General features: G+C 48.6%; 1 protein-coding gene across 3 annotated transcripts in view; it reads left to right on the plus strand.

Annotated features, from left to right (window-relative positions):
• The window catches only part of NECAB2 (N-terminal EF-hand calcium binding protein 2), an 82704-nt gene that overhangs the window by 14501 nt on the left and 49293 nt on the right, over positions 1-18910 (plus strand). The window contains exon 3 of one of the 3 annotated variants that reach the window (XM_075765322.1): positions 2803-2917. The exons of the other annotated variants lie outside the window; for them this stretch is intronic. The gene's annotated coding sequence lies outside the window, so the exon portion shown is untranslated. The remainder of the gene's footprint in view (positions 1-2802; positions 2918-18910) is intronic. 3 annotated transcript variants of the gene reach the window in all.

Below are 18910 nucleotides of genomic sequence, written 5' to 3' on the forward strand. Positions count from 1 at the left end.
GTGAAGCAGAGCTGCCAATCATCTGAGTTATCTACTGTGTACTTTAATCCTCTCATTAGAAAGCTGTTAATCAATTATAAGTTAAATAGCCCAGGATTCTCTTTGAAAGATTAAGACTGTTTTGTTTTGACAGAACAGCCTAATTGCTAACGATTCATTATAGAAATGGTGCTTCCCAAAAGCCAGAGGTTTATTATCTTGAAATCTCTATAGTCACTGCAACTACCCAACTCCCATGTCTTGAGGGTAACTAAACATGAACTGCATCCAGCTTTAATCTTGTGGTTTAGTTCAGTGGGGTTTGCCATCGTTATTAGATCTTTTTCATGAAAACGGCCGTCGGTCTGTCCCATCCATGGGGCTGGCTCGCCGGGCGCTGGGGGTTAGGCGATTCCTCTGGCCCTTTGCCATGGAAGAGGAGAGATGCAAAGGAAAATGTGCCAAAAACTCAGCATATGGTTATAAAACGCCCACAGAAAATGGCAGGAGGAGCTGGCGGTGGTGAGTATTTCACTTAACAGTGACCAGGGATGAATTAGTTGATTCAGTCAAGTTGGCACCTTCCTATTGCTGCTGTCTTTGTGACATTTGCACCAAGAGCTGGCCCAAACGGTTGTGCTTTTCCCTTGACTTTATCATATCTAGGGAAGGTGCGGATGGGAACGAAGCCATTCAATGCGTGCCTTCTTGGGTAGCTTCTGCTGTTATCAGAAATGAAATACAATGAAATGTGAACATGGATTAAACTAATTTAATTTATAAACTCAACATAGACATCTGGAGTGCAAATGCTGAGAGGAATTTTCGGTTTTTAGTTCATCTGCATGATCAGCTGAAGGCCTGCAGAGGACGTAGCAGAACTAATAAAGGCAAAAAGAAGGATGAATGCAGCAGCGATAGGTGGTGGGAAGGGGCCTCTTGGTTAAGAGCCATTGAGGGCAATGGAGTTGTGCCCATTCCTACCCTGGCAGGGCTTGTCCTTTAAATGGTTGCGCACAGATATCTGTTAGAGTCCCTTAAAGGAGATTTATGCTGTTATTCTTTGTAAGTGAAGGTCTGCCTATCCCAGCATTGTGAGCCTCATAGCAAATTGCACCGCAAACGATGGGGGGCACATAGTGCTGCTGCTGAGTGGGGAACATAAATGTCTCTGGCCATCAGCATCATAACAAACTGGCTAAGGAGCCTGGCCAGCTGGCAGAGGGGTTGTGCCCTCGGGAGTAGAGCAAGCTCCGCTTTTTATGTATAAGCCAGCAGTGCCGCTCTGCCCGAGGGCTTTGTGCTGGTAATGCCCTATGCCACCACCGTCCTCTTGGTCTGTGGAGCCCACAGGCTTCAAAAGGTGGAAAAAGGCAGAAAAAGAAAACCAAGTGAACAAAAAGCTTCAGGCACATCTCTCAGCCTCAGCTTGATATATTAAAGAACTGAGGCGTGTCATAAGCGTTGCCTAAGTAGAAATCAGACTTGTTACTCACCAGTACGCAGACGAAGAGACTGAGGCTTGAGGTTCTTCCGTGGATTGGGTTTCTTGATTAAGGGATGGTGGTGGGAGAGCAGGGAAAGCCCTGAGCCTTCAGCAGAGAGAGAGGGCTGAGCGAGTCCTAGTGCGGTGGGTCTCCAAAAGAGTGTGTGGGTGAAGCTCCAGCAATTTCCAGCCCTTCCCAAGTGCTCTGTGCCTGTCCTCTGTGTCTTGTTGTAGGCAGAGACTGTTCCTCTAAGGACTTTGGGGATCTGGGAAATGTGCAGGGTTGTTAATGGTAACAGCTCGCAAAGTCTCACCCACGCTCTCCAGCCCCCCCCCCCCCCCCTTGGAGAAGTGATTTTGATCACCTGTAGTGAGCCCAGAACAGGAGGAAAGGGGTGTTAGTCTGTGGATGTGCTTAGGGCCCAAACTCACAGCAACGGGACCCAAATCGTTTCCTTTTCCCCCTCTCACTCTGAGAGTGTCCCTCGCTGAGCTTGAGCTGTTAATACAGAAATTGGGGCAAAAAGAAGTGAAAATGGCTGTCCAGATCTGGCAATCTGGGAGCACAGGGAAATGCAGGAGAGAGGGAAGGAGACAACTGGCACTGGTGGGTATTTGGTCTGAAGACCCCGTTTTTAGTGTTCGCTTTCAATGCTTTACGTCCTTGTGGACCCCTCATCTGCGGGGCTGCAGGTCAGAGGAGTCACTTCTGGGTCAGGAAAATGGGATTACGGTCCGAGTACAGCACTGCTATTGCAACGTGCGCCAGATGTCATGTAATGCTTGCTTGGTGTCCCGCCTGCAGTGGTGGTTGTACCTTAGTCCTTCCCTTGTTTCAGAAACCCAAGAAGATGTCACTGTTCCGCTTGCTCGCTTTTTTTTTTTTAATGGTATCTGATTGTTAGGCAAAAACCTTTCATTCTGGAGTTGTTCTGAGTTTAAAAATAGCAAGCATCTATTATTAATTACCTTGTTAACTTATCAAAACATTTTCAGAAATCTACTTGATTGGAATTTAGCATGGTAATTGTCCACAAGGTGGTCTTAAGACTTGAAGTACTTCATCTCCTCACTTCTCCCCATCAGTTTGAGGCCCTTTAGGAAAATATACTTCCACCAAACCGGAATGGTGGTAAGCAGCTGGGACTTCAATAATACGGCACCCAAAGCATCGCAGAAGAAAAATGAGGACAGTGTAGCTTTGGGTGCTTTTATCAAATCTTAAAAAGATGCCAGGCTGGGGTTGTGATACCTCCATGTTATATATCAGATTAAACAAACCACCAACCCTAACACCTAATAAGCCTCCTGTTGCAACGCATCTCTTCCTCCCACAGCCACAACTCTGCACCTATCTCGAAATTACGCTTTTACTGTGAGCTCCCAGGAGCCTCGCAGTCCCTGCTGTAACGGGCTACCGCTCGTCAAAAGCCGCTTATCCTCCAGACTTGGGTAAGTACCTTCTGCATGGCTGCTGCTCCTCACGCACAGGGAAAACCTTGAAGCTATTCATATCTCGCTGCTGCGTCCAAATTAAATCATTAGTTCTAAGTAAGAATATTTATAATTCTTGCATAACAAAAACAGTATTAGCAACCGCCCCCATATAAATGGAAAAATGCAGTGATGAATCAGGTTTTCTAAGTATGGATAAATCTGGTAGGTTCTTCCATGACCAGCCTAAATGTATTTATCTTTAAAAAAAAAATAAAAAAAAAATTTGCATTTAGATAGCCTAGATTTCACGTGACAAAAAGCACCTTGTAAAACTGTATAATGACATTTATTTACCACGAGAAAGTTTGGATCTGTCTTCAGTTATTTGGACTCCTGTATAATTTCCTGGCTCGCTCTGTTGTAAATTCAGTTATCCTTCCAAGTCCTTGCAAAGTTCACAGCACGTGGTTTTGAAGAGACGACATCTGTTTAAATCAGGACGTGCTGTTCCCAAAACAATAAACAAACCTATCGACCACATGATGAATTTTGAGATAATGTAGAAATTGTGAAAGGTGGTTGCTGGCCATGCTTTACAGGCTGTCACTAGACGTGTCCAGTACTTCTGACCCCCCCTTTAACTTTATGACCTTAGGATTTGATTTTCATCATTGACTGGCTTGAAAGGACACTTCTCAGCTGCTTGTGCCCTTTCGGGGCTGCTTTTTTCTTTCAACAAAGATATGAAGGTTTCTGGTGCACACTGAGTGCAGCAGAATTGAAGAGCCAAGATTTTTTTTTTTTTAGGACTTGTTTTTCTCATGCCACCTCTCATTAACAAATGCATGTTAAGATCAAAGGGTGGGGTTTTTTATACTCTTTTTTTTTTTGGCTGGACCACCTTAATTCTGCAAAGCAGACCTTGAATTGGGTGCATAGGGTTAGGACTTCATTAACTGCTGCATCCTCATGTGCTGCAGGCTGACAGTTGTGCAGCAGTTTGGCTTTAGTCTGAGCCCATGTGTGGTTTGCCTCGTGCAAGACTTAAGCCAGAGTAGGTTTGAGCCAGGCAAGGTTTGGATCCAGCCCAGAATGCCCCCCCCCCCCCCCCCAATAACTCAAGCCAATGATGTGGCAAGCACATGAGCTTTAATTTCCACAACAGAAATGTCTATATCCCACCTATATCTGCATGACATCAATTTATGGCCCATCACTCTCTGAAATCATTATTCTTGTCCTGTTCCTAAAGCTTTTCCCTGCAGAGAGAGCAGGCCACCATGAAAACCCGCGTGGACGGCAGGCGATGGAGGCACTAATGGTCCGAGTGTGACCTGCACGTGGTGGTGTGCGGGGAATGGGACTGGGGGGTCATCCACAGCTGGGAAAACTGCTCTGTTTAAACCAAGTGCTTGGCCTTCCATGCAAATGGCTTGCTGACACTTCAGTTGATAGCTGATAGCTCAGGTGCCTGGCTCGTGTCGTGCAGAATGCCCTTTCCTCGTTATTCAAGGTACAAATCGTTGCAGTGTTGGTGGCCGTCACCTGTGTCCTCACCTTTTTGCTGTAAAACCTGCAGTTAGAATATCAAGCCAGCCTTAAAGAAAAAATTAAAAAAATCAGCATCACCTAGTATTTGGCCTTCTTCAGGCACGCTCGCCAGCCTGTGGTACTTGCTGCCTTGTGGTTGTAAAGCGTATTTGGGTGTTGGTCCACCCCAGGGCTGTGCTGGCACCTCCTTGCTGCCCTCTCTGCCCAGCACCTTCCCTTCTTGTGGCTGCAGAGCCTTCCTCTCCACCCTCTCTCAAAAATTCAGCTGCTGAGTGAAACCCATGGTAAAAGCCAATAACTGCTGTAACCTCGAAGGCTTCCTGACAGTTCTGTGTTGATGATAAATGGACTTGCACCTCAAAGACAGTCAGCTACGCAAACACACGGCCTTTTACACCTTCACGTTTTACTTATTAGGCTGTTCCTCAGTCCATCAAAATCTCAGCTGGTGATGCTGGCCCAAAGGGCTGTCTTCCCACCAGTGCTGTCTGAGCAGAAGTACCAGCCGCTCGGGCCGTTGCTGACCCTGCTCGCCGCTGGACCTCCCTCGGAGCGGTCAGATGGGGAGGAGCAGGCTAGATCAAAGCTTTTGCATTGGAAGCCACCTACCAGTCTGCCCCAGTGCCTGGTTTTCCAGCCTGACCCATCAATTTGAGCCTTCTTGCTGACCACATTTATCACTGTTAGAGGTTTGGGTGGTCTGAGACCCGCCTGCCCACGGGCATCTTCCTGCGGTTCAGGAAACATTGCTCCCTGTGCTCAGCAAACGCTGATCTGGCAGAGCAAAGAAACCTCTGCGTTTGGGCTCCCACTAATTAATGCCATCGTGTTGCACTGGGAAGTGGGGCAGCCTCGCTGTGTTCAGCCTTTCAGGTGGGTTTGGCGGGGGGGGGGGGATGGAGAGGAGCCTGAGCGTCTCTGTAGGCAATGCTCTTTTTCTGCTGTATCCCTCCTCTCGCTTGGCTCCTCCTTTCAGTTCCTGTAATACAGAGAGCGGGAGACAAACAGCAGCGCTTCGGTGTCCCCAAGAAATGCGGGGAGGGGACACGGAGCAGGGGTTACTGCTTTAGCCCGGCAATTTGAGGCTGAACGTTTGATCCGGAGGGCAGCATTTCCAAACGCTCCTGGTTTGCTTTGAAGGACGCCAATTAAGGCTTGACATACGACGTAACCCGAAGAAGACAGGGTTTATTTTCTTCTTCTTTCTGTGGGTTTTCTTCCCCAACCCTCATTAGAGGCTTCAGGCTAGACAGGAGTGAATGGAGTATATTATGGTGATTTAATGGCCATGTCACAAGTTGTGGAGGGTGGGAATAAGGGCTCGTGGTTTCCCAAGGAGACTTTGAAAAGCCGCTCAATTAGCCAAGAGGATGTTTAAAGACATTTCTTTCTGGAGCCAAAGTTGAGAGATTTAATTGGGGGCTGCACAGCAAATGTGTCTACATGGCATGACGACAGCCAGCAAAGGGCACTATAAAACATTTACAGAGCTATTATCTACTTGTGATCCCTAGCCAAAAAAAAAAAGTCAGCTTTATTGGTACTGCCTTAAAAGTTGTGGCTCTTGCCCTGGCTTTCCTGGAGCATGGAAATCGCTGGATGCTGCCAGCTGGCCTGGAGTGGTATGGCTTGGGCCATCGTGAAGGCCATTTCAGTTGAAATGTTATATTCATATATTTTCCTTGCTGACAGGTCGGTCTTTGTGCAGAAGCGCCCTGCCGTCTCTCCCCGCTGAGTTCACAACACAAACCCCAAACTGACTCCAGGCTCCTTGTCCGGGTCCGGTACTGGGAACGTCCCCGTGGTCTGGCTCACCCGCAGCAAACATCAAAGGGCAGAGGAAGCCAAAATAGCAGGGCATCCTCGAGAGGTGATAGCTGTGAGTGCCTCATGGTTCTGCTGGGATTTGGCTGCACCAGGGGAGACAAACAGCGCAGGTTTGGCGGGGAGAGGGGAACTTCCCCCGGGGCAGCGAAGCCGTGAGCTCGTGGAGATGTTGCTGCGTGCATTTTCCCAACCTTACCGTAATGCCGCGCTCCGGTTTCAGGAGAGGAGAGTATCTACAGGAAGGTCTTTTCTGCGTGGAAGTGGCAGCGTGAGGCAAAGCGAAGGCTCTGGTTATAACGGCAAGCCGGGGAACCGATGGACATTGAGGGCTTAACACCTACGGTGCTTTTTGATCTGTCTCATTAATATCTCATGTTGCTGTATCTGGGAAGCTTTTCAAAGTAGATCCAGCAAATCAATATTCCTCCTGCTAAATTCTTCATGTTGTTTTTTTGGCAGAGATGAAATTTTAAAGTGCTTGGAAAGGACTTTTGCAACTTGGCTGGCTGTAGTAGTCTGGCAAATTAAATGGGTGCAGCTGACGGCCGGCTTTGGGAACTCGGTTGATGTGTAGCAGTGACCGTGGGACACGGCTCGGGCACAGGGACGAGCTCCTAGGGTGGGCGTTTGCATTTTGAGTGTTGGGAATTGAACCCTACAAAGTGTGGGGCTCCAGCTGCCTTGCGTAGCTCTCTTCTTCAGCGGGCAACGCGCTCCGCTCTCACGCGGGACAGCCAAGAGCCTGCTGCTCTCTTGTGCATCAGAGCTAGGTGTGGCTCCGGTTTGAGCCTCTTAATTAATCCTTGTGATAGCTCGTTTCACTGCTAGATATTAGCCTGAAGGATCTCAGCTGCTGTTCCCTGCTCTGTATTACCATCCTCGCTGCCTGTACGTGTCCCTTAACAGGGGGATGTCGTACAGGGCAGCGAGGACCGTGCCAGGCACCGCAGCCCACGGCGCACTCTGTGTCTCCCTGCCCTGAAATTGTCCTTGCAAGATCTGAGCCTCGCATAATGGATCTTAAAAAAAGGGCTTGGTTTTATCCTCCTGCCTTGGTGGGAGGGTGCCACCGCTGCAAGCATTTCCCAAGCTGCATTCAAAGGCTCGGGGTGGCTGTGAGATGACTTTATGCAAAGCTTCTCGTTAGCGTTCAATGAATTTCCCTTGGAAGTGCTTATGCACGATGCTGCTTTTGGTGGAGAGGTGTTCCAGCCTGGACGCTTTAACTTGTTTTAAACTGTATCAGGGCCTCTGCCACCGCAGGCATCTCGTGTGACCCCCAGTTTCTATTATTTCTCTTGCCACTCCACCTAAATCTCATGGCTTCCATCACTACTTCTCTCTCCGTAGCAGGACTTTCTTATGTTTGACTCTCGGTTTAATCCCTGGGAAGTTCCCTCGGGGCAGCGTGGAGGAAAATCACTGCTTTTTGCCTCCTGCCCCGGTGCCTGAGTGCTGTCCGCCGCTCTCGGCAGCGTGGGAGCGAGGGGCAGCACCGGGCTCTGGCATCGCTTTTAATTAGGTATCTTCTGCAGATCAGCTGTATTTGTTGAAGATGGTTTATTATAGCTGTTAAAATTAAATAAGGCAAAAATTGAATCCAGAACAAATACACTGCTGCAAGTAATCCTTATAATTCACTAGCAATTTTTGCCAGACAATTGTGAGAAAATACATTCTGGCAGCCTGCGTTCGGGCAATTGGCCAGGAACAGCTATAAATCATGTGTATCTGTTTCTTCCTATTATCTTTCTTACTCTTTTAAAATCTATGGGTTACCAGATAATATATATTGGGGAGAGGGGAATAATTATCTCACTGACTTGCGGTGAGGAAAGAAATGTCTGAAGCTAAACCAATGATACATCCCGATCTGTAACTCCCAGGAAGGACAACCCAGGGGACGGGAACAGCTAACTTTTTTTTTTTCCTGGGAGGATTTGTGTAAAAAGGATGTTCATGGACACGAGAGCCTGAGCGTCTTTGGGTTTATGCTTGGTTTTTTGCACTGTGGGAAGGTAGCGTGTCGCTCTGGAAAAAGCCTGCTGTGCTTTCAGAAAGTTTTACAGGTGGAGATAATTTATTTTTAGAATGGAAATTTCTCTTCTGTGACCCTGCTGCAGCCTCAGTGCAGAGGGGAAAACCTGTCTGCGCTTCGGCCAAGTCCCAGCCAGAGCTCAGCTGCGAGGGAAGATGCTCTGGCCACGCTCCCCTGGAACATTAAAGGGCTGGTACAGGCTGGGCTCGCGTTCAAGAAACGATTCAGCCCGGGCTTTGGGTTTGGATCTGCGATCAGACCCTGCTGCCAAGTCTCTGCCCTAATTAGATACTGGCGTTGAGGCACCCAGCCCAACACAGCGCAGGCGCGAGTGGTGTCAGCCGTTATTCATCGTTTCCTAACCTCAGTCTGTGAGAGGGGCTGGATTTTGGGGTGCTGCTGTCGGTAATGATCAGAGAGGGTGGCTTTCGGGCGCTTCTGGTGCTGGGCATGTAAACGTGAGATTTATTTTCCTTAAGCCAAAATAATTGACTCCAGGGGCCCGCAGAGTCTGTGTTTTCTTTGAGCGTACGGTGGTTTGGTTATGCGTTGCTCTGCCGTGCCAGCACTGGAACGCAGGTTTGCACCTGGTCCGCTAATAAAAACCAGTACGCTGAGACTTGTTTTCCTTTCCAAAGGGTTTGCTGTTCATCCTGGAGATGTTACTCTTCCAGCTGGCTGGTTTGCTTTCAAACATGCTACGCTCTGTTGAGCAAAGCTACTTTTCCTTCCCCACCTTTGTAGTACCATCAGTTGCTTGCTTTGTTTCCTCACGTCTTCCTCCCCGGTTTCTAACAAAGGTTGAATTCATATTGGCAAATAGTCCAAGATTAACCGAAATCAGTGTATTTACATTAATAGGCTCCTCACGGTATAATACGCTTTTTGCTTGCTTAATCCGTAAGAGATACACCTGTTAGGAATTAAAGCCGGTATCGCATTCCTCATAGAGCACGGAGGGATTACTTTTGGCTCTGCGGGAGAGAAAAGGGGCAATCCGCGCTCGTGGCAGGCGGGAGCAGCCGCAGCCCTGCCGCGGCACCACGCTGCCGGCTTCCTCGGCGCCCGCACCAGCTGCGGATAGCAAACGTGCAACGCTCCCCAACTCCTGCGACTTCCCCGTGGGCTGGGGTAGGGGGAGAGGCAGGATGGAGGAGCGGGACGGGACCACGCGGGAATTTTACGTGCTTCTGCCTGGGAAGAACGGAGCGATGGGAAGGCACGGCTTGCCTTCCGACTAGAGTAGGGGATGGGGGATCCCTGGGCTTTTTGGGGTTCAGGCCTTGGTTATATGCAAACTCAAACTGGTCTTGTAATACTCTTGTAGCTGGAGTGATAGTGGTATTAATATGCCTGGTATATGTTTATAAGTGTGTACTATCATTGGAAGTCCTTGCACAAGGCTGTAAAACCAAGATGAAATATTTATATTTTTCAAAGAAAGGAGCCAGACTTGTTTCCTCTGCCCTGCACCTCATAATCCAGTTATGGAAAACAGAGTTTAAATCTTATAAAAGGAATTTCTAAGTTGGAAACTAGAGGGGAAAGTTGGGGTTTTTTAGCATTTAATTGGAAGAAGAGTTAACTGAAAGTAAGTTATGAAAGTGGGACTGTACATAGTAAGGAATATTAAAATCATCCATAGCAAGAGCACTGGGAGCAGATGAGGTGATAAATGCTGAGATCCTGGGGAGATGAGGGGGGAGAAAGAAAACCGAGCGGTGGGAGATGTTCTTGCAAAGTTTCATCCGCAAACACGGCTGGAGCAGGACACAGACACTTAAAACTGCTCAAAACCAGTCGTTGCTTTCTAAACGAGTCGCCCGGCATTTTGAAGGTCGGCAGCCAGGCAGAGGGTGACCCCTGTTAAGCAAATGCCGTCAGGGGCTGCGCTGCCCGGGCTGGCGTGTCCTTCACCTCAGGGTGTGGTGCTGCCTAATTCCCCCGGGAGACAATTTCTGCAGGTGCGTCTCCTAAAAAGACAGATTTGCAGAACGCAGATACCCAGACGAGTGAGGATGCCTGATAGTTTTCCCATTTCTCCTCCCTCTGGGGGAGCGAATAAGGGGGGAAGTGGGTAACGAGAGATCTCGTGGGTGTTGGAGGCAGAGGAGAGGCAGCAGAAGGCGTCCATCGGCCGGGGGACCTCTCTGCAGACCGAGGCGGCAGTTAACGGCAGGGATACAGCGGGCTGGGACTGGAGGAGAGCGAACGCACCGGCCCCGCACGCACCCCCCCGCTTTGCTAACAGGCCGCGGGGTGATGTGTCCCATGGCGGCACCTCGCCGTGTCCCTGCCCCATCCCGGCGGGGCCAGCCCTCCCCAGCCGCAGCCTCCCTCGGCCCAAGGCTCGGGCTCTTCAGCGCAAAACCCAGCCGGAGGAAAGGTTAGCTGGGCGAACAGATCTGCCTTTTTTTTTTTTTTTTTTTTTTGAAATGGCAAGAACCTGAAACTGTGGGTCGCTGGAGCCGCTCGCTTCCTTCCCGCGTGATTTTTCTGAGCGCCCCGCACTGAACTGAGCAAATACAGCGAGCAACCGAATAATCAAGGCAACATAAAAGAAAGCGGTTTTCTTATATTGGTAAATCACTACGGAACAGTATAGCACGAGTAGGGTTTTTTTCCCTTTTACCTCCTGTATTCTACAGTTTTGGAATTCAGGTTTTAAACCCGCAGTATGTATTTGTTTGCTCTGATACTTGGATGTTGGGACTGCTAAACGTTTAAATTACCAACCCGCTGAGCATTTTGATCCCTTTATAAAACACGAATGAGGATTAAAGGTTTTTCAGGGTACTGCTATTGCAGCAGTTGGCATACAGGCTGATCTTGCGGTGGGAGCCGAGTCGTTCGGTAGCACAAACATCCCACGGGACTTCGGCAGGTAGGAAATCACCGAGCCGACCATCTGCGAGTGCCTGGATCTCGCGTGCTCCATGAGACAGACGGGTGAGGTTTGGAATTAGCTTCCCTTTAATTAGGGTGGAAATAGCAGGCAACGGCAAATGTTTTGTTGTCTCCCATGGCAGATGCCGTCTCAGCCCGAGGTTTCCTACGACTGCACAGCCCCAAACTCTGCAGTCACCCTTGGCTTCCTTGGCCAGGCTTTGGCTTGTCTCTCCTCTTGGCTGGGAGGTTTGCTGGGACGCAGCGGGCAGCGCAGCACCCGCGGTCTGCTTGGCCAGGCTCTGCGGTAGGTCTGAGCGGCACCACGACCCGCAGCAACACCGATGCTTTTGTAAAGACTGTGTTTTGCTTCCTGTGTCCCTTTTTTTTTTTTGCATGTAAATAAGACACGAACATGTTAAGTTCACGTGTGTGCCGTGAGGCAAACGGGTCACTAAGGACAGGGGGTGGCTTAGAAGTCCTGTGAACTTCACCTATACCTTTGTGCGTTGAACTGCTCTAGAAATCCAGCTTGTGCTGCTAGTTTGGAAATGCAGGTAGATATAGTGGGTTTCCTGCAGGGAAAGAGAGCCCAGAGAGAGCTGTGCTCCTCCGAGGCTGCAACGACGTTTGTCTGCTTTCTGAAAAGCTTTTTCATGACAGGTTTGGCAGTGACATGTGAGCTGTTAGCGCTGGGAGACAGCAAACCTCTCTAAACTGTTCCTTTGATGACGCTTTTAGATGAGCCTTCTGTACCAGGATGCTTATTGCTTCACATGGGTCCAATCTCTGCTAATAAATCACCTCCTCCACACGAGGAGGGTTTGATCTAACATCACAGGACTAAACCTAACATTTTCTATTCCATTAGCTAAAGCTCGTAATCTTGAGTATTTCAAAGAAAACAGTGTTCCCTCAAGTGTTTCTATCGCCAAGCCAGGCAATCCGAAGTGAAATCTCTGCGTGCATAGTGACTTCTGATTTTTCTTTCTTGGTTGTTTGGTTCTCTTTGCTCCTGTTGTAAGTCTCCAGCAGAACGGAGCAGGGCTGTGCTCTCCATCTTGGGGCTCCCCAGCTTTGGGAAAAAAAAAATGTCAGCAATTTGGATTTCCTATGAGTAGCCTGCATAAAGTTGCCTGGGGTGGCACTTTTGTGAAATCTAGATGCTGCTGGGTTTTGGTGGGATATTGTTGGTTGGTTGGTTGGGTTTTTTTAAGCTACAAGAGGATTCCAATGACTTTGTTACCAGAGCTTGGAGAAGGAGACGAAAGCTCAAACTAATGTGCTTTATCTTGTAAACTCTTGAGCATCGCCCTAAGTGCTGGAGGGCCTCAGTGCTGCCACTCTCCTGTGTTAATTTGGTTCTGCCAAAAGCAGAAGGTGGCTCGCGCTTCACCCGTACGTCAAACAAGTCGTGTATTGTGAATTTGCGGTCCACGTTCCCCTTTTCCTCCTCGTTCAGCACAATGCATTGCTTTCCAGGCTGATTGCTCGTGCCAGCCTCCACCGTTTCCCCCTCTGCTCTCCAGCCATCACCTCCATGCTTCGCCAAGACCTTAAAAGAAGGGAAGAGAGCAGCGTTTTCCTGTGCAGAGGCTGCAAACAGCGCTGTGCCCGTGGGTTTGGACGTGCCGATACGGGCACTGTTGCTGTGTGCTCCCGTGGGTGCGTCGCTTGAATATGGGTTAAACCTGGACGGTGGCGCGAGGAGTTTTGCGTCGCAGAGGTTTGCAGCAGGGTCTGGCAGCATCTCTGCCTGTGTGCCGTCCCCGTGGGATCTGGCTGAGCTCGGGTTATCGGTCACGCCAGGAAAGGCTGCACGTGCTGCTGCCGCAGGTCGCGTAGCTGCTGCGGATGCTGCTGAGATGGCGTGGAGAAAATGTGGATTCAGCAAAAGCTAAGTAGCACATGGCATTAAAAATTCATAAAGGCTTTTCTGAAACCCGCTCTCCCGGAGAAGCGTTTTAATGAGCTGCAGCAGGGCTGGGTGAGCGAGCGGGGGGACCCTTCCCCAGCGCTGGGTTAGGAAATAGCCCCCCGTGCGTTGGTCACCCTCATCGGTTTCTGCATGCATGGTTCTCAGTTTCCAATGGAAAGCTATACCAGAGGGTTCTTCCTCTTCTTTTCACACTGTCTTAGGAACTCAGTGGAAACTTATTCAGGTTTGCTGTGGAAAAGTAAAATAAAAATTGAGAGGCTGTGGTCAGTGTTCAAGGGAAAATGTTAGGATTGAACTGCAACACTTCAGGTCTGGGCTTGTCAGCTGTTCCTTTGAATGCTTTCTCTAAGAAGAGAAGCCAGGTGACCCCATTTTTCCCCTGGAAAAAATAACTTGTGGGCATTTTTCCAATGGCTTTGTCCTTTGAATACCTTTTTTCCTCATTTTAGTTTAACCAGATTAAAGCGGGCCGGGCTGAACCGCGGAGCCCCAGAGCCGGTGGCTGGGATGCCGGAGTCGACTGGGGAGATGCTGAGACAGGGAGGGTCGGGGGGTGCTTTAAAACAAGAGCCTTGGGTTGGTACGCAACTTTCCCTCTGCCTTTCATGCCGATATTAATGGGCTTTGGCTGCTTTTGCAATTAAATCTTGAGTGGAGCGTATCGAACGGGCGCTTTGGGGATGCTCTGCCTCAGCCTTTCGCAGTGCTGCGCCGTGACCTACTTGTTAAACCAGCGCTGGATTGGCGTGGGTCGGGGGGGAGGGTTTCCTCGTGCGGCTCGATGCTGCAGCGGCTCTTGTTCTTATTTCATTCGTCATTTGTTTAAATTTTTATGGTGTCATTTGTACTTTATTCGCTACAACACGGGGCGTTGTGGAAAACACAGCAAAATATCTTTTCCCTCCCTTAAAACTGAAAAGCCTGATAAGAGCCGTGTTCTTTTTTTTTTTTTTCAACCTACTTTTGAAACGAACAACTACAAAAAATGAACAGAAAAGATATTAATGCTGCAGTTTTGTTAAAAGCTAGTTGCAGAAGGATGTGATTAAAGATGTGCTCGTTTAATTCGCTGGAGCAGAAAAACATATTTAGGGTTTTGTTTTTTTTTTTTTTTCTTTGCAATCTTTTCAGAGCAGATGCGCCTTCCCTGCAGGACTGCTCTGCTGCTGTGCTGCTCAGCTGGTTTGCTGAAGCGAACAGATGAAAGAAAGAGCATGGAAAAGATCTGCATTGTTTGCTTTCAGAGATGTTAAATATCTCTGACAGGGCTAAGACACCCATCCTGCCCTGGACAGATAGCTGGAGACGCTGAGCACAGGGCTTATTTTTTATTCTGTGAAAATAAATGAGAAATGCAGAAGCTTATTAAGCGGGAGCATAAAATTAAGAGCAACCGTGCTGGCTTCAGTGAGGCTTCGCTCGGCTGCTCTCCCCATGCAACCTGTGGGGAGCTGGGACGGGGAGGGACCGCTCTGCTTCTTGTTTGTGCCCAGTCCTGAAGGAAAGATTACCCCCAAAAAAGAAGTTTGTGGAGGAGATTTGGTCGTTGGCAAGGGAGTTCCTCAGAGAGGGACTGTCGAACATGAGCAGTAGTTTGGTTTAGAGCTTGAGAAACTTCTTCAACGGGAATCTTGAGACCCTTGTGTTTCAAGAAACAAAATGTTCGTGTTGCAAGAGATCAGCGTCGTAGGCTTGTGCCTGGACTTGACAGTCCAGGAGTTGGGATAAGATTATAAGGCAAGTTAGTAATTATGCACGTTCTGATTTGCCATTCAGAAACCTTCTTGTCAGTCCTGGCACAAGGACCTGAATGTCCTATATGCTGCAAATGCTAATGAAGTCAGGATAACTTTTTCTGCCTTCTGAGTACGCAAATGAGGTATCTGCTTTTCGAGTTAGTTTAATTTGCTGTCTTCATCTCCACGCAGCTTGTTAGCTGACTGGAAAACTGTTGATGCTGCCAATGCAATCTGGATATTGTTTCATGGGACTGCAGAAAGCAATGAGTTTGTAGCGCTCTAATCTGCGGTAATTTGCCGCTAATTTGTCAACAGTCAACAACTCCAGTGGCTACCGCAGCAAAGCAGCCAGGATGCCGCTGCTTTCCTCTTATCGGTGGTAGTAAAAGGTCATTTATAGCAGCGCTTTTCACCCGCTGCGTTTCACTGAGCACAGAATAATGCTTATTTTACAAAGGGGAAACAAAGTCACGGTGTAACTGCTGCCCGTGACAGAAACCAGACGAGGTTTCGGACTTGCCTGTGGCTGGGCGGCTCGTTCCTGACACAGGGAGAGCCCTCCATCCCAAGGGTACCCCGTGCAGCCGTCGCACCCGGGAGCCGCTTCTGACTCTTCGAGTAAATCCTTTGGTTAGGTTGAAACGTAACTTCTGCTATCACGGATCAGGAAATCAAACAAGATGCTATAGCTGCGTTCATTGCAATTTTTTCAAGTGAGCACTCTGCTTCCCCGGGAAGGGCAGCAGCTGAAACGCCTCCCGCGGCTCCTGTCCCGGTTGCCTTGGGAGAGGCCAGCGCCGCGGCAGCAGCCGTCCCTGCCACACCAGCTCTGCGTGAAACCGTCCTGCATCCCGATCGAACGTGGTGCTGCAACGTCCTCTCCCCTCCTCGCCCTGGCCACACCAGGGCTGCAGTTTTGAGAGGCATTTTCATAAATTTTCATAAATTTTTCCTCTTTTGCTCACACACTTGCCTCTTCCTTTTTTTTGAAGCTGAGTGTAATGAGCTGAAAACAGTGTAAACCCTACCCTGGCCGTCTGAAATATTCATCTGCACACCTCAGAGAGGAAAAAGCAAGTGAGAATGGCTGCTTAATGAGGAGCAGAGGGGGTTAGGGCTGTTTCGTGCCTGGTTTTGAGCTTTCTAAGAAATCTGGATTTAATAGGCTGTTGTAGAGCGGTAGTGCATTGGAGTTGGCAATATTGGCCTCTGCTTCGGGTTCATTGAAACTTCCTGATATATCATCCCAGGTTCACTTTTTTTGATGTTTCTGCCCAAGTTTAATGATCAAGTTTGCAAACTCCTGTGCTGGCTGGCTGCCCGGAGCTGATAGCTCCTGAAATTTTCAGCTAACGCATTCCCAGCTGGGGCACGGCACGAAATTACATACATTGCCTTTCGAAATCTGTTTTCTGAGCTGTCCCCAGTCAGAAGTGGGGACATTAATTTGGCAGAGGAGGTCAGTATGATGCCAAGATCTTCCCTTCTTGCTCTTTCGGTGAAGTAACACCCTAATTTGGACAGTATCGGAGTCTTAGGAAAGTGACTGTGTACCAGCTCGCTGGGCAAGGTTGCTGCGGGTCTGCAGCCCCAGAGACTGGGCTCTGCTATCTTCTGCTCTGCTGCAGGTATGGTAGACATGGTCCTTTCCCCTCCCTCGTCAGAGGGCTGCCCGTTTTGTTGCTCTTTTGGGAGTGAGAGGACCCTGCACAGCCTGCAATGTGTTTTAGGAATGCGTGAGCAGTTGCTGCCAGTAAGCGATGGTGTTTCCCCGCGTGATTTGACTTTATTTAAGATGAAGAACCTGCTATCTAAAATCTTCTTCCTTCTCTCTTTCCTGTTCACCCTGGTCTTCGGCAAAGCACGCATCTGCTGCTGCTTTCTCAGGAGGCTGAACGCAGCGTGGCCCGGAGGGTGTGTTACACGTGGGAGTTGTGTGCGCTCAGTCAGCAGCGAGGTGCGCACCTTCCAGCAGCTCGGATCGTGCATCTCCCTTATTTACAGCTACCTGTTGACATTCAATCAATTTTTTTTAAATTCAGTTAAATTCCTCAATTCAACATCTATAAGGCAGCCTTCCTCACTGCTGCTTGCGTGCAAGGCAGTGGTTCCGTACTGGGCGAGGTGGTTGGCCAGAAAAGCTTCCTTTGTCGATTGTGTATGGGGGATGAAGGGTGGAAGGCTTTACTTACAGGCTTTACTTCTTTATGTTATGGCTCGGAGCATTTGCTTGGCATGGGTTTGGTCGTTTGAAGAGATGTCCATGAGAAGAGCTTTGTTTAAGAGCAAACTTGAGTGGTAGGAGACCTGAAGGATGGTGAGTGCTGCCACGGTTTTTCGTCTCTGCCCATCACCCTGAGCTTTCTGCTTTTCTGAGTATCCAGTGTGATGCATCTGGAGGAGGACCATGGCACGGCAGGAGTAAGAGCCTTACAACAGACAGAAACTATGTGTAGCTTTCAATGTGCGTGGGAGGAACTAAAAAAAAAAAAAAGTCTCCCAAATAAACACATTCCTCTGCTTTGACGGTGGCAGAACTCAGTAGCAGATTTAAATGTGTCTCTCTGGTTCCCAGGCCACCTCTATTGTGCATACAAAGAAATACTTAACCTTGCAGGGAATTACATGTAACACTGTGGTTTGCTTGTGCATAGAAAGAAACTATTTGTTACATAGTATAGCTGCTCTTTTCCTATTTAATATTTTAATATACATATCTGAATATCAAATTTTCTCCCACTATTTATTTTAGTGTATTTTTCACGGTTTGTAGTACTTTCCGTGCAGAATAGTCATTTTTAGGGCGCTGTAGGAGGCAGGTTCTGTTCTCTTTCAGCAAGGTCTCCTTGGGAGAATTTTGCCTTAATGGGAGGAGGAAGTTTCGAAGTCAGGATTTACAGCTTTGGGATCGCTGGAGCACGGAGTGGTCCCGTATTAGTGACAAGCTGTGCTGCCTTTGTGTTTTATTTCCCCTTTAGATCGGATGTTTAGAGAGGCTGTCCGTAGCTCGCGTGCTTTGGCCGGGGGTGGAGAGCTTGCTGGTGTTTTAGAAATGCAACTTTTCAGGAGTGTGACTGAAGAAGAGCTTTGCAACAAGGCTGCCTGGGCAGTAAACAGAAATTTTGGGGATCCAAGTGGTAGGGGTCAAAGGTTGATGATGTTTCAGCTGCTTCTCTCCGTACAATCTTCTCTTAAACGGAAATTCTCGTTTTGTAGAACTGTGTCTAAGTCATTGCACGTTACGTCCAAGAGCTGAAAAAGGAGAAGAAGGGAGGGAGGGAAGATGCTGAAGGCGCTTTAGTGGAGCAAGAAGACAACGTCCGGGATGACAAAGAAATATAGGGCTGAGGAATGTTGGAGAGAGGAAGGCAGATGTTTGAATACGTGGAGAATCAAAGCCTTTGGGAGAAAGAACCGAGCTGTTTGGGTCAGGAGGCTGCAAGCTCTGCACAGGGATCTGCTGCTTTGCCGCGGAGGCTTGTGCTGGTGTGACTTGCGGGGAAGCGCTTTGTAATGGGCAAATAAATCAAAGGTGCTAAAAAGCTACAGTTGTTCAAAGTCAGTCAGCTATTTAATAGCACCCAATATAAAGGAGACAGGCTGAGGCCACTTGAGATGAAAAATAACTTGGAGGCAGTGGCAGATGGATGTCTGGAGCCAAGCTGGGTCTGCTGATGGCTGCAACGGCTTGGAAATGGAGATGTCCTGATGGGGAGTGAAGAAAGGGGAGGGGGGGGAAGGTAGGTCCCCAATAACTTTATATTTATTTATTATATATAATATATTTATGGTATTTAGCCCAGAGGAGCCCTGAGGTCTCCTGTGTGCTAGTCCACCCTGAGCTAGACCAACACGTCCATGTACAAAGTGTCCCGAGGGCCAGATCGTCTGCGGTTTTCACAAATTATGGCAGAGCAGTGGCACGTGGAGGGGCTGACTCTCAGTCTTTTCTTGTGCTGCTACAGATGTTGAAGCAAATGTATTGAAATCAGCTGTTGGCATTCATTTTCTTTTTAAATTGAAAGAAA

This window comes from Balearica regulorum, chromosome 13 (assembly GCF_011004875.1).
Source record: "Balearica regulorum gibbericeps isolate bBalReg1 chromosome 13, bBalReg1.pri, whole genome shotgun sequence".
In the NCBI taxonomy this organism is placed as follows: Eukaryota; Metazoa; Chordata; class Aves; order Gruiformes; family Gruidae; genus Balearica; species Balearica regulorum.